The sequence below is a fragment of the Pelophylax lessonae genome (assembly GCF_965119305.1).
Source record: "Pelophylax lessonae genome assembly, chromosome: 9".
NCBI lineage: Eukaryota > Metazoa > Chordata > Amphibia > Anura > Ranidae > Pelophylax > Pelophylax lessonae.
In genome coordinates, this window is record NC_138776.1 from 118,191,436 (window position 1) to 118,206,444 (window position 15,009).

The window sequence follows — 15,009 nt, forward strand, 5'->3', positions numbered from 1 at the left end:
ACCAAAGATAACACTACTTCAGCAACAAGATGTGGATTTAGGCAAATTGCTTTCTTCTTTTTAGTTGCAAAAACTCCTCGATGCCCCCTGTAGCAGTAATGCCAGCCCTCTGGAAAGCTGACCATACACCAATTTACAACCAGACAGTAAAGAAGTTAAGGGACAACCTCTGCCACAACTTTTTTGTCCCAGTTAGAGCCACTGATATTTTAATGTGTTTTGTGTGCTTGTCAGAAAATTTACTAACATTTAGAAAATGCCTTTTTTCGTCGAGTGTGAAAAGGGTAGAACCTCTGGAAGGTTTTCTGTTACCATATATGTCCCCATTAAGAATACTTTTTATTATTTCTGTCTCAAAGATGCCTCTTTGCCATGATGTGACAGTATCTCCGAGACAAGAGGTGAGTAAGTCTCCCCAAGGGAAAAAAACAAAACAAAAAACTGACAGAGGTTCTTAACCCTTCCAAATTATGTCAAAAGCTAGAAAAAGAAAATGTTTCCATTTTTTGGGCAATTTAACAAAACATTAACTACGACAATAATGACAAAAATAAATGAAAGAAAGTACAGATCAATTACAATCACGAACTGATGAGCTTAAAAAAAATATAATAACACCAACCCCTAAACTAATCACCAACACTGAAGCTTGCACCTTCTTCCATATACTGTACTTACCTTATTCTGATCTGAAGCAGCAACAGTGGTGTATTTTGGTTTTGTGCTGCCCTAGGCAAGACTAAAATTGGGCGCCCCCCTCCTATGTAAATTTGCCCACTCCTTCCTTTTTAACGGATGTGACTCCCTCCAAAATTTAAGGACTACAAGTCCCAGCATGAACCCCTGAGATCTCACGAGAGGGGGGGGGGTGGGAGAGAGAGAGGGGGTAGGTGAGGGAGGGAGGTGTGAGAGAGAGAGAGAGAGGGGGGTGAGAGAGAGAGGGGGGGAGAGAGAGGGGGTGAGAGAGAGAGAGGGGGATGAGAGAGAGAGAGAGAGAGGGGGGGTGAGAGAGATAGAGAGAGAGGGGGATGAGAGAGAGAGGGGGGTGAGAGAGAGATAGAGGGGGGATGGGAAAGAGAAAGGGGGGATGAGAGAGAAAGAGAGGTGGGCATGAGAGAGCGAAGGGGGATGAGAGCGAGAGAGAGAGGGGGGGTGGGAGAGAGAGAGGGGAGATGAGAGAGAGAGAGAGAGAAGGGGGATGAGAGAGAGAGAGGGGGTGAGAGAGAGAGGGGGGATAAGAGAGAGAGGGGGGATGAGAGAGAGGGAAGAGGGGAGGGGTGAGAAAGAGAGGAGGGGGGTGCGAGAGGGAGCTCTACCAACCACTGGCCAAAAAGATTCTCAGGTGGAGGGGGGGACTTTTTTGCTGCCCCCCCCTGCAAAGTGCTGCCCTAGGCCTGGGCCTTGTTGGCCTAGGCCAAAATACAGCACTGAGCAGCAATCAGAGCACCAACAGATAACAGACCTAACAGCATTGCTCCTTCAGTGCTAAAGGCTTTGGACCCCATGTTCTTTATTTAAATTAAATCTAATCTCCCACAAGCATTAAGTGTTTGTGAATCCTATATATGTGTGTACTTTGTCATGTTACTTCCTTTGCTTTTATCCCATTTGCATCCATAATTAAAGCTTTTACCAAGAGTGCTAGAGGGAATGATATTGAACATTTAAACATGCACTTTTCAGATCTTTGATCTTCATGGTTCAGAGGAAGTGAGGTTGCTATTTTGTTTGGGATTCTGGTACAGGTAAATGCAGCATTCAGCAGAGTTTGTTCGTCGTATGGACACCTGTACTGTGAAATGCCAACGGCTATTGTGCTTTCAAAAGCTTTGCTGGGACACAATTTGGTGTTAATCCTGATGAAAGGTGTGTCAGCCAGAAGAGTTGAGCTTGTCGCCAGTGGTTGCCACACTGAACTGCTGACTAATGAAGCCAGCTTCTATGTACGCTTGTGTGGAAATGTACAATTTGGAGATCTTTCTGCTTACAATGTAGACTTCGTAATGACACATATTTTAGATGTGTAAGTAGGACGTCTGTAGATTAAACATAATATTTCAGAACGATATTACAGATCAAGGGACTGAGGTAGTAATACCTCCAGGGTAAGATAAAACTGGAGAGGAAATTGCTCTAATACTTTTTTGATCATTTTACTTGCATCTGGTCTGTTTAATGCCTGAAGTGAACTTTAAATTAAATTTTTAGTTCCTACAGGAACATTAAGCATATTGTAATAATATTCCCAATTACCACTAGCAATAGGATAACCATAAAGAAAGGATTTAACAAAGAGAAAAGTGATTTTTTTTGTTGACATTATTTGTATAACATAACTGAAAGCTGCAACCACTCTGAATAATTGGTTTGATACTTATGGTAAAATAAAAAAATATATAATAAAATCACCCAATGTGCCACACCAAATTAAATACATAAAATTCATGTGTATACATTTTAATGATTTCAAAATAATGAATGGGATAAATATACTAATATATATATATATATATATATATATATATATATATTTATATTTATATATATATATAGCCCAACAATCTGTGTGTAAAAAATCAATCCATGCCATGAAACGTGAAAATCCTTCTGCCACAAACCGCACACGTGTGTGTAAGAGAATCTCCACCACCAGCGAAAATCTTATAGATGGATTCTCACCTTGTATTACAGACCTTCTAGTTACAAAAAGGTCTAATGGCAATTGTTAACTTTTAGAAGCTGGTATCAGCTAAACAACTGGTTCAATTATTCTTCTTCTCCTATGCTATGCTAGCCATAAAAACATATATATATATATATATCAAGTATGGTACTATCAAGCTGCACATTTACTACAGATACTGGACTGGTGCAATCATGGTCAAGTAAAGAGCTGGGTATCCCTGGAGCAACTTATATCATCTATCCCACTCAAGGCCCTCCCTATGGACTAACATTTTGTGTCCGGTTTAGGTGAAGGTCATCCTATCCTAGGCTAGGTACTGCATTTAAAGTAGTCTGTTCATTAAAATCCAGGGGGATAAGTCCTCTAACATCATCACTTTTGATGCCAGTAATAGGAAACCCTGACTTTCCGCCTGAGTTGACTGATCCCAAATGTAGTCAGTTCCAAGAGGTAGGTAGATTTCCGATTGGGGGATTTTTGAGACTCAATCTTTGGAAATCCTTAAGGGATATACAATCCTCCGCAATACCATCTTTACTGACATGGCAGGTGATATTACTACGGCAAATCTTATTTCACTACCCGAGGGTTGAGAATTTTAAGATTCACCCACTAGTTTAGTGCAATTATATGTAGAGGGCTGGCCAGTAAGGAGAGGACTATCTAAGGCATGCGCTGTATTAATAGGGCCCTCTGATTTGCATGTTCTCTTTTTTCATATCTAAATCTTCTATCTCTGCAGTAAGCAGGGTACAAGCTATTGACTAGATGGTATAGATCTCCAGAGAAGCTACACTATATGTTTTGTAATGCTGACCCCATTTGTTGGCGTTGCAGAGAAGAAAAGGGAACACTTTTCAATATTTTCTTGACATGTCCCAGAATTTGCCCCTATTGGCAAGATTTGAGTACTTTGATTAAATATATCTCTGGTCTCTCCCTTGATCGAGATGCAGCAGCGTGTTTGTTACATTTCAGCCCTCTCTCTCTCTCTTGAGGAGTAGAGATCGGCAATCGGTAGTAAGACACCTCCTTAATGCTGCGAGGGCCTGCATACTGGCACATTGGAAGTCCTCCTCTCCACCAACGGTGGGACACTGAATTAGAGCAGCGAACGAGATAATGCATACAGCATCATTGAAAAGTTTTCTTAAAACCTAGAATTGTTGGATCAATTCCTGTGAAATATAAGGCATTCTTTCCCTGATCCAGTGACCAAAGTATCATCATTTATTTAGGGGGATGATAACAATATGGAAGTAAAACTTTTTTTTTTTGGAGGGAGGGATGGGGGCTCCCCACAAATGACATACACTTAATGTTATTAAGTAATAACAATATATAGGTGTATTGTAAATGTGCATGCTGTACTTGGCAATTAGATTGTTGGGTACCTGGATAATAGTGTATACCGTAGTTATGTTCTTTGTCTTGATTTATTGTATATTAGGGATTATGAATGTGTGGAATTTTAAATAAATCATCATAAATAAAGAGTTTAACAAAACATACAACAAATAGTACTCTCTGCTTGTCAAAGTGTTATCCCTTTATTATTATGATAAAACTTCACTCACATGAACACACTTAAACAGAGGCTGAATACCACTAGTCAGAGGGGGATTCAACCCACAGCTCTCTGCTCCACAGTACAGTTCTCTCTACTGGCACCTCTCCCTCACCTTTAACGCATGCACAGATCAACCCCATACTAAAGAAAAGCCCTCACTGGACCCCACCAACCTGAACAACCCAAGACCTACAGTATGCCCCCATTTTACTCTAAACTTTTAGAAAGATTAGTCTACAAACATCAGAGCTCCTACCTAACTGAAAACAACCTTCTTTACTCTTTGCAGGCTGGTCTTCACTCACCTTTTACCTTTTCACCTTTCTGTGGCCTTTGCTACTTTTGATCACCTGCTCATTCTCAAACTCTGCTCCCGCAGCCTCCAAGATCCTGCTCTTTCTTGGTTCTCCTATCACATTGCTTCTTTAGCTTTACCACAGCTCTGTTTCTTCCTCTGTACTTCTTCTTTCTTTAGGGGTCCCCCAAGGCTCTGTTCTTGGACCCCATTCTCTTCTCTATCTATACCTCCTTATTGGTCACTTGATAACCTCCTATAGTTTTCAATACCATCTCTTCGCCGATGACACCAACATCTCTCTCTCTACTCCATACCTCACTCCTTCAACCTAGGTTCACACTGAGGCCATTTTGAAATTGTACGAGTTCAGCTGAACTCGCACCATTTCAAGCCAAGATTTAAGTACTATTTCAGATTTTACAGATATCTGTGCGGGTTCCTGCACAGATGTCTATAGAAATCCCCCCCCCCCCCAAGTCGCCAAAAGTAGTACAGAAACTACTTTTGGGAATCTGTGCGGCATTGCAAAGTCTGCATCACACCAAGTCAGATGGTGCAATTGCCGGCAATTGGCTCCAATTTGACATGTCAAATCGTAAGTCAAATTGGACCAATGTGAACGTGGGCTCAGTCTCTTTTCACACTACTAACTTACTGATATCAATTTGCATGTCACACCACTTCCTCAAACTAAAGGTTTCTAAAACTGAACTTGTAATATTTCCCAAATCCCCCCCCCCCCCGGCTTTTCAATAAAGATCAAAATTACAACTATTAGTCCCTCCCCTCACTAACCTGTCCTTTCAGCTCTAAATTCAATCACTGTCAAAAACTTATAGACTTCATCTTTGTAACATCACTAAATGCTCACCTTTTTTTCTAACAAAACCAACAAACTGCTCATTTACTCCCTTCTTATCTCTTGCCTTGATTATTGCAACTCCCTTTTCTTAGGCCTACCTCTACACAAGCTATCCCCCCTTCAGTCCATCCTAAATACTGCCTCCAGACTCATATACCCTACCAACTGCTCAGTGTCTGCCACCCCTTGCTCCTCTGGAACACTCTACCTTAGACTGTCTGGTGATCTCTTACTCTATCCGCCTTTAGGCAATCATTGGTAACTCATCTCAGCCTTCCCCGCCTCCACCTAACAACTGAACTTTCAATTCTTCCATCAGCTCATACCTCACAGTTATTACCTTTTGTACCACTTGCCCCGCCCTATTAGATTGTAAGCTCCTATGAGCGGGGTCCTCTTAACATTCTTGTATTTTAGTGTATTGTAAATGTACTGTCTCCATTTATATTGTGATGTGCTGCACAAACTATTGGTGCTACAAAAATCCTGTACAATGATAATAATCACTGACCAAATATAGCCATGTCCATTTATGCTGAAGTGGCTAGGACTTGGGAGAGGTCATTTGGTAGGAGTCATGAAGTGGTATAGACATGTTGGCTGGCTTTTTTCCTTCAACTGTTTTTTTTTTTCTCAAACTGTGCTATTTGTTGCTATTATTGTCACCCCCCCTCCTTACGTATTCATGTGGGATAGGCTGTTATCTAGAGGCCCCCTTTTTTAAAAGGGAGCTTTGAGATCCTGATAAGCCCCTACCTACAGACCCCTGCAATCATTGGGCCAGGGTTGTGGTAGAAAGGCCCTTGTGTCCTCATCAACATGGGGACAAGGTTCTTTATCAGGGGTGTCTACCCCTGGCACGGTACCCCTCCTGTGTTGAGGGCTTGTGGCCTTGTATGGTTCAGGAGGGGGCCGCATGCTTGTCCCCCATTTCCTGGCCAAATATGCTGTATGCTTGGATTTGGTAGGGATTTTGGGAGGACCCTATGCTTTTTGTTTTTTTGCAAATGGTTCTTTCCGAAAAACTATTCCAGACCTCAAGGGCCTGGTATGAATTTTAGGGGGGTACCTCACTTCTTTTATTTATTTTTTTACACTATTTCTGTTTGTTTACATTCACCTGTCAGTCAGGAATTCCTGGCTGACAGCTGAACATGCCGGAAGGGGATGAGTCACTGGTTGTTAGGACTCTGGTGGGTGCCAGATCCCTAACAATCAGGATCCCTGTGTATGAAGCTGTCACATTTAGCAATAACTGCATTGCCACTGCTAAATGTTTCAGTTTACACTGCAGCTGGAGGTTTACTGAGCCAAACACCCATGTTTCAGTCATTCGCACAGCAGTCTCCACAGACTGTGTACACAATGCAGAGGTCTCCCTCATAACAATTTCTGTTCTGGTTGAATCTTATTGACCAATATTGTTAGACTATTTTTTTTTTTTACCTGAATGTTTTTATGGCTCTCTTTTCCCTTAGGATCCAAGACAAGAGTAAGGTGATATTACATTAGCCTTGTGAAAGACAACAAACGGATGTGGACATTGCACATATTATTCCCTTTACATACATTTGTGAGAATAATGAGACATTGACAGTGAAATTTTTACTTTATAAATAGACCCCTTAATATTCTTCCCCACTGATGAAAAAACAAAATAACTCTTGCATAAAGTTATTGCTGAAGGGTTGGTGAAACCAAAGCATGAGTTTATAACGGCTACTACAATATCACAAGAAAAAATACAAATTCAATAAAAAGGGGGCGACAAGAAAATGTTTGGATAAAGAGCATGAAATTCTGCCAAGATTATTTGCCAAGTGTAGTTTGGTTTGCCCCAAAAGAAAGCTGTCTGCAATTAGTAAGCTAGAAAAATATTACTTGAGGCTACGTATCAATAACCAGCTTATTACCAACACAAGACACATCTACTGGAAATGGCATTTTAGATGATATGATATGATCTTGTGACTTCTGCTTCCCCCCCAAACAGTTACATACAATTACAGAAAAGCCTTATTATGGCAAACTGGGTGGTGCCAGAAAAGTGCAGCTTAATAGACAATCCTTCTAGAAAAAATGCCAAACAGCCGTGGTTTTTGTAACCAAAACAAGACAGAAATCTTTTGGCAAGACATATTATTGTTTATTATGGAAATTCAGAAGTGTCTTTTAAAACTGGTAGCTCGTCTTAACCACAGATTATATCTTTATTGATTAAGAGACAGCATAATATTTTTGCAAAAAAAACAAACAAACAGGTTTTGGTGAACTGATACACACACATATATTTACACACACACACACACACACACACACACACACACACATTATATATAGTATCTCACAGAAGTGAGTACACCCCTCACATTTTTGTAAATATTTTATCATATCTTTTCATGTGACAACACTGAAGAAATTACACTTTTCTACAATGTAAAGTAGTGAGTGTACAGCTTGTATAACAGTGTCAATTTGCTATCCCCTCAAAATAACTCAACACACAGCCGTTAATGTCTAAACCACTGGCAATAAAAGTGAGTACACCCCAAAGTGAAAATGTCCACATTCGGCCCAATTAGCCATTTTCCCTCTCCGGCGTTATGTGACTTGTTAGTGTTACAAGGCCCCAGGTGTGAATGGGGAGCAGGTGTGTTAAATTTGGTGTTACCACTCTCACTCTCTCATACTGGTCACTGGAAGTTCAGCATGGCACCTCATGGCAAAGAACTCTCTGAGGATCTGAAAAAAAGAACTGTTGCTCTACATAAAGATGGCCTAGGCTTTAACCACTTAAGCCCCGGAAGATTTTGCCCCCATTCCGACCAGGGGTTTTTTTTGCGATTCGGCACTGCGTGAATTTAACGGACAATTGCGTGGTCGTGCGACGCTGTACCTAAACAAATTTGACGTCCTTTTTTTCCCACAAACAGAGCTTTCTTTTGGTGATATTCGATCACCTGTGCGATTTTTACTTTTTGTGCTATAAACAAAAAATAGCGTCAATTTTGCAAAAATAACAATATTTTTCTCACATTTTTTTATATGAAATTCCCCCCAAAAAAAATGTAAAAATCAAATTTTTTTTTAACATTTTAGGCCAATTTGTTTTATACAACATATGTTTTGTAAAAAAATGCAAAAAGCGTATTTTGATTGGTTTGCGCAAAAGTTATTGCGTTTACTAACTAAGGGAAAGATTTTTGTCATTTTTGGTGTTTTTTTTTTAAACGCGTAATGGCGGCGATCTACGATTTTTTTTGCGGTACTGCGACATTGCGGCGGACAGATCAGACCCTTGACTGACATTTTTTACAGTTTTGGGGTTACCAGTGACATTACTGCAGTTATCAGTGCTATATATATATGCACTGTTACTGCAAAATGACACTGGCAGGGAAGGGGTTAACTTTATTGGGGAAGGAGGGGTTAAGTGTGTCCCTAGGGGCGTGATTCTTACTGTGATTGGACATGGCTACTGGTGTAGGAACAGTGATCAACGGTCCTACATAGTAGAACCATATGATCACTATTCCTACACAGGGGAGAATGACAGGCGGCTTGTTTACATTAACCACCTGCCTTTCTCCCTCTCCACCGACGATCGCGAGTGACCTGCAGACATCGGGTCTGCCGGTCACACGCACGGACTTCCTAGGGAATGAGCCGGGGCGGGCGCGCACCTCCGCGGGCGCGTGCTCACCCACTATTGGCTCACAAGCAAGTGACAGGCAAGTGACGTATAAGGAATAAGTCCTGCAAGCGACCCTGAGGCTCTAAATCGATCAGTTATTTGCCACAGACAATCCACTTCTCATAATAGTGTGCTTAATTGAAATAAATATATAGTGTTGCGTACCCATACGTCACTTTGCCTGGCCGGGGCTGACCGCCGCAGTATATGTACTTGCGGCGGTCAGCAACCGGTTAAGAAGATTACCAAACCCTGAATCTCAGCTGCAGCACGGTGGCCAAGACCATACAGCGGTTTAACAGAACAGCTTCCACTCAGAATAGGCCTCACCATGATCGGCCAAAGAAGTTGAGTTCATGTGCTCAGCGTCATATCCAGAGGTTGTATTTGGGAAATAGACCTATGAGTGCTGCCAGCATTGCTGCAGAGGTTGAAGGGGTGGGGGGTCAGCCTATCAGTGCTCAGACCATACACCGCACACTGCATCAAATTGGTCTGCATGGCTGTCGTCCCAGAAGGAAGCCTCTTCTAAAGATAATGCACAAGAAAGCCGCAAACAGTTTGCTGAAGAAAAGCAGACTAAGGACATGGATTACTGGAACCATTTCCCAGTAGGCCGTCTACCCTGGGGGCTGTCACCTAGGAGCTTTGGGGTTGGGACTTTTTTTTTTCTACAATACGGCCCGTGGGCCGCATTCGGCCTCCGCAATATCAAAAAATATCAATAAATAGCTGAGCTGTCAGAACGGAGCCGATGCTTCCTCTATAGTTCCGGCTCCGTCCTGACAGTCTGAGTCACAGGTGGAGTGCATTTGATATCACTCCACCTGTGACACAGACTGTCAGGACTGACCGAGAGGGGAAGCATTGGCGCTGCACCATGCTTCATCCAGCACGGCGCTGCTCCTCACACTCCTGTCTCTAGCCAGTATTTCCCACCAGCAGTATCCACAGCAGTACTCGCCAGCAGTATCCACAGCAGTACCCACCAGCAGTATCCACAGCATTGCCCACAGCAGTACCCGCCAGCAGTACCCACAAAAGTACCAGCCAGCAGTAACCACAGCAGTACCCACCAGCAGTACCAGCCAGCAGTACCAGCCAGCAGGACCCGCTAGTAGTACCAGCCAGCAGTACCAGCCAGCATTTCCAACCAGCATTAACCACCAGCAGTACCAGCCAGCATTTCCTACCAGCAGTACCAGCCAGCATTTCCCACCAGCAGTACCAGCCAACAGTAACCACCACCAGCCAACAACCAGTTGCGAGTAGCAACATCATCAACACCAGCTAACATCACACACCTCACCAGAGAAGAGAAGCAGTTCCCACCATCACATTGAGGTGAGTTAATTAAATGTTTGCCCAAATATAACAGGCTCATTTTTAAGTTGATGATTTTGTATGGCCCTTGGCAGAAAAAAGGTTCCCCACCCCTGATCTACAAGAACAGCATAGAGAGAAGCTGTGGCTTTGCTGTGAACAGGAGTTGGGACTGTCCCTGGAGCCCGAGGCGCTCTGCCAGCCTCTTCGCGGCTGCCCAGCTGGGTTGTCCCTGGAGCATGTGGCCTCCCAGCTGGGCTGTTCCTAGAGCCTGTGGCCTGCCCAGCTGGGCTGTCCCTGGAGCCCACGCTGCTCTCCCAGTCTTTTTGCGGCTTCCCAGCAGGGTTTACCCTTGAGCCTGTGGCCACCCAGCTGGGCTGTCCCCGGAGCCTGTGGCTGCCCAGCTGGGCTGTCCCCGGAGCCTGTGGCCGCCCAGCTGGGCTGTTCCCGAAGCCTGTGGCCACCCACTAAGCCTCTTTGTGGCTGCCTATTCAGTTCATGACATGGCTGGGGGCAGAGACAAGCGGTCACCTGACTGGTGAGGAACGTGAAGTGGACCCTATCTACTGATTTCTGCATAGGTGTCCCTGCGCCAAGACACCACTGAGTTGGAGACTCAGTGAAGCTAGGTACACAGTGAGTACATCTGCCTGTGATTAAAGTTGCCATTAAAAGGCCCCACTACAGCTCTTCTAGATCAACAGATGACATTGATGAAGGGTGATGCTTTGCATTGTGGCATGAAAAAAATTAATTTTCCACACCCCCATGTGGTGTGGGGTTAAAACTGTGTATCACACTTCAGAGGACTAATGCTAATGTAAATGAGTCCTAGGAGAACTAAAACTGTATATCAGGTCTGTTTATTTGTAGTGGCATTTTCATGGGTCTTAGGCCCCTTTCACACTTGTACGACTCCAAAGTTGCGCCGACTTTGGAGTGCAACTTTTGTGCAACTTTGGATGGGTGTAACTTGGATACAACTTTGGCTTTGACCAGTGATAATGGACAACTGTTGCACACAAGTTGCATTGCATACCATTCAGGTATGCCTTTCATGCAACTTCTGAGAGTTAACATTGATGTCTATGGCCCTTAGATTGCATGAAAGGCAGACCAAAGTAGTGCATGAACTACTTTGAAGATGCTGCAACTTTAAGTTATGCATATATGAATTGGTATCATTGGAAAACCTGGGGAACGACACGTCGTGCAACTCTGATGTCTAAAGTTGCATGACAAGTTGCACAAGTGTGAAGGGGCCTTTCTCTTCTTCTTGGACTGCTTAGTTATTTTGCAAAGAGGCATGTGTGTCATGTCATAAGACTATGGGGCACAGTTAGGGACTTGTTAGTAGGGAGATCCCACTGGAGTCCCTGAGGTGTACTGTATATTAGACATATGTATGTATGTATGAATGTAAGTCTGCCCAGTGCCCAGATACAACCACTAGTAATAACTGAAATACCACTTTAGTCTTTAGAGTCGCAATACATTTTTGAACAGAAAGCAGTCTTGCGTGTGAAGTTTATATAAAGAACTTATAAGATGTTCAGTTTTATTTTCATATCTATATATTTAAACACATATCTGATAAAATGAAAAGATTAAAAAACAATAATGATCCTAAAAGCATCCCTTATTTTAGGGTTTTCAGTGAACTGGTATAATATAAGTTGTTGGTGATCATGTCACAAGGCTGGGTTCAGAGAGTACAGACACAGGAAGGACATCTTCCTGCCTTATTTCCTGACTTCACACAATGAAAACCAGACAAAACTTTGCCAATGTTGTGAACACAATCTAAAAATGAAAATGTATATTAATTATATTCATGACTGCCAAGTACTCTAAACAAATAGTAATTTCAAATGTATTTAAAGTGGTATCAAACCAAAAAGCAAACATTTATTATATTGCAGCTTACCAATTCTTAGATGTGATGGATGTATTAGTTTTCTTTCGTAGGCTTTCCCTTATTTTCACCTGGTGGCAGTTAGAGGGATGAGACAAACCATTTTTCACTAGCAGGGGTGCTTGCATTGATCAGCTTTTCTGCGTTTATATAAAACTTTTATCCCAAAAGAAAAAGAATTGTTGTAACTGCTTAAATGTGTTAGTTGGAGTTTGGCTTCAGTTTGTTAGTGTATCTAAATCTTCTAGCCCATCTAACATCCCCCCTCCTCCCAGATTAACAATGCTGCTGTACAAAGGTGCCCCTGCGCTCCTTCATCCAGAGTGGGGGCTCTCCAACACAGGAAGTGTATTAGTGGTCAGGTCACCAGGTGAAAAAGAGAAGGAAAAAGCCTAAATAAGGAAAACGAATGCAGCCACCACATCTAATGATTGGTAAGCTGCAATATATTACATATCTGATTTTGGGTTTACAACTGCTTTAAATCTGTGTTAAATTAAATTAACTTTTGTTTTCAATGTAAATTTGTTGCAAAGATGGTGCTACATACAGTTTATACAGCATTCACAGCCTCTGCATCTGAGCTAAATAGTTTGTTTTGACCAGCCTGGCCCAAGTGAACTAATTAAAGTTCCCTAAAACCCAGAGATCAGCTTTAAGGGAGACCCACACCAAAAAAACATATGGTCCCCCCCAAAATCCACCTGGACCCTTATCAGAGCTTGCAGTCTGGCTGGCCAGGAAAGGGTGGGGGCTGTTGGCATGTGCCCCTTCTCCTGAACCATACTAGACCATATGCCCTCAACATGGGGAGGATACCTTTCTAGGGGGGACCTTGTGCAAAAGTGGCAAAGCACCTTGTCCCCACATTGATGAAGATAAGGGTCTCCTGCCTAACACTGGCCTGGTTGATGTTGGGGTCCTTAGAAATGGTCTTATCAGAGTCTGGAAGCTCCCTTTAAGATAAGGGGGGGGGGGGAATACTACCGTCCCCCTAGGTGAATGCTTCACCCACAGAATTAAATTAATTCATACAGATTACCAATTCTTCACAGTACAGACAGGGACATGGCTTACCTCTTAGGGTCCTTTCACATGGGCTTTCCACTCCGTTTTGCTCAGCAGGGATCGATCCGCCGATCCCCACTGAGCAGGAAGAGGACAACTCTGTCTCCTCTCTCTGTGCCCGAACCTGTCAGATCCCCGCTCACCTCTATGGGAGATCAGATGAAAACGGATCGCCTGTCTGTTTTCATCCGATCCTATCCAATCCTCCAGATGGATGAAATTGGGTTTCCATCCATCTGGATTTCACAGACAGGGGGTGTCAGCAGAGATGTCACCGCTGACATCTGCTGCTCCATAGAGGTACATAGGGGAAAATCCAATCAGGTCCGCCTGAAAAACTGGCAGGCGGACCTGATCGGAAAGTCCATGTGAAAGGGGCCTTACATAAATAGTGCATGTATTTTGTGGATGTGCAATCGTGACCCATAATAAATTAATATAAACCCTTAAAGAGGTTGTAAACCCATACGAAATTTTATTTTTTTTTTCGACCTGAAAGAGAAACACATAATGAGCTAGTATGCATCGCATACTAGCTCATTATGAAATACTTACCTTAGCACGAGCCCCTGCCATGCCGTCCGCTTAGCTGTATGACGGGCGACATGTCCAGTCGCCCGTCTTCCGGGATCGCCGGCATCTGGCTATCTGATTGGCCGGAGCCGCTGTGACGTCACTCCCGCGCACACGCTCGGGAGCCGACGGTCACGGCACGGAGCTCTGAAGGAACGGCACCAGCGGCCGCTCCTTCAGAGCGCATGCGCCAGTGACGTCACTGGCTGCATGTAAGGTAAATATCCTAAACGGTACATGTTTAGGAGATATTTGCAGTACCTATAGGTAAGCCTTATCATAGGCTTACCTATAGGTAAAAGTGTCAGAGGAGGGTTTACTTCCTCTTTAATGAATGCAGATAGATATGAATAGTTACCTGTTCCATCCATATTTTGTTTTGAATTACACCTTAAAGGCTAAGTTCACTTTTTAAAAAAAATAATAAACGCACATATTTTTGCAGGAAAATAAATGTACATGTATTATTTATTATGCATGAGCGTGCAAAACATTGCCTAAATATTTTAATAATCCCCCCATTAAAGCATTTGTAAAAACTCTAGAAAAAATATGTCAAATCATGTTTTTCAGCTATTCAAAACCCATCAAAAAGAGAAAAATATGCTACCTTTGTATATTTTAGAATATTACCAGTATTGTTTTACAAAACTTTCAGAGCCCATTCAAGTCTGGTGGGGTGGGTTAGAAGGCAATGCGGTGGGGCAACCAAATTATTTAAATGGGCTGCCAATATGCCTCAATGCATAATAAATATCTACTGTGTGTTGTAGTCTGATGCAAGGCAGTTGCATTCCTGTAGTGAATTGGGGTGGCATTAAAAATCACTTTTAAACCCTGGTCCCATGCATTGCAAAATCAAGATGCTCCTCAAAAAATCTTCGAGGAATACCTACAAATTCATTCACTGGTGACCAATGAAGTGTGGAGAGAAACTCAATTCAAAATAGCTCACAGGGCATACCTTCCTTTTCGCCGTGACAAAACAGATCCCTCAACTGCTTCTTGCCCATGGTGCAA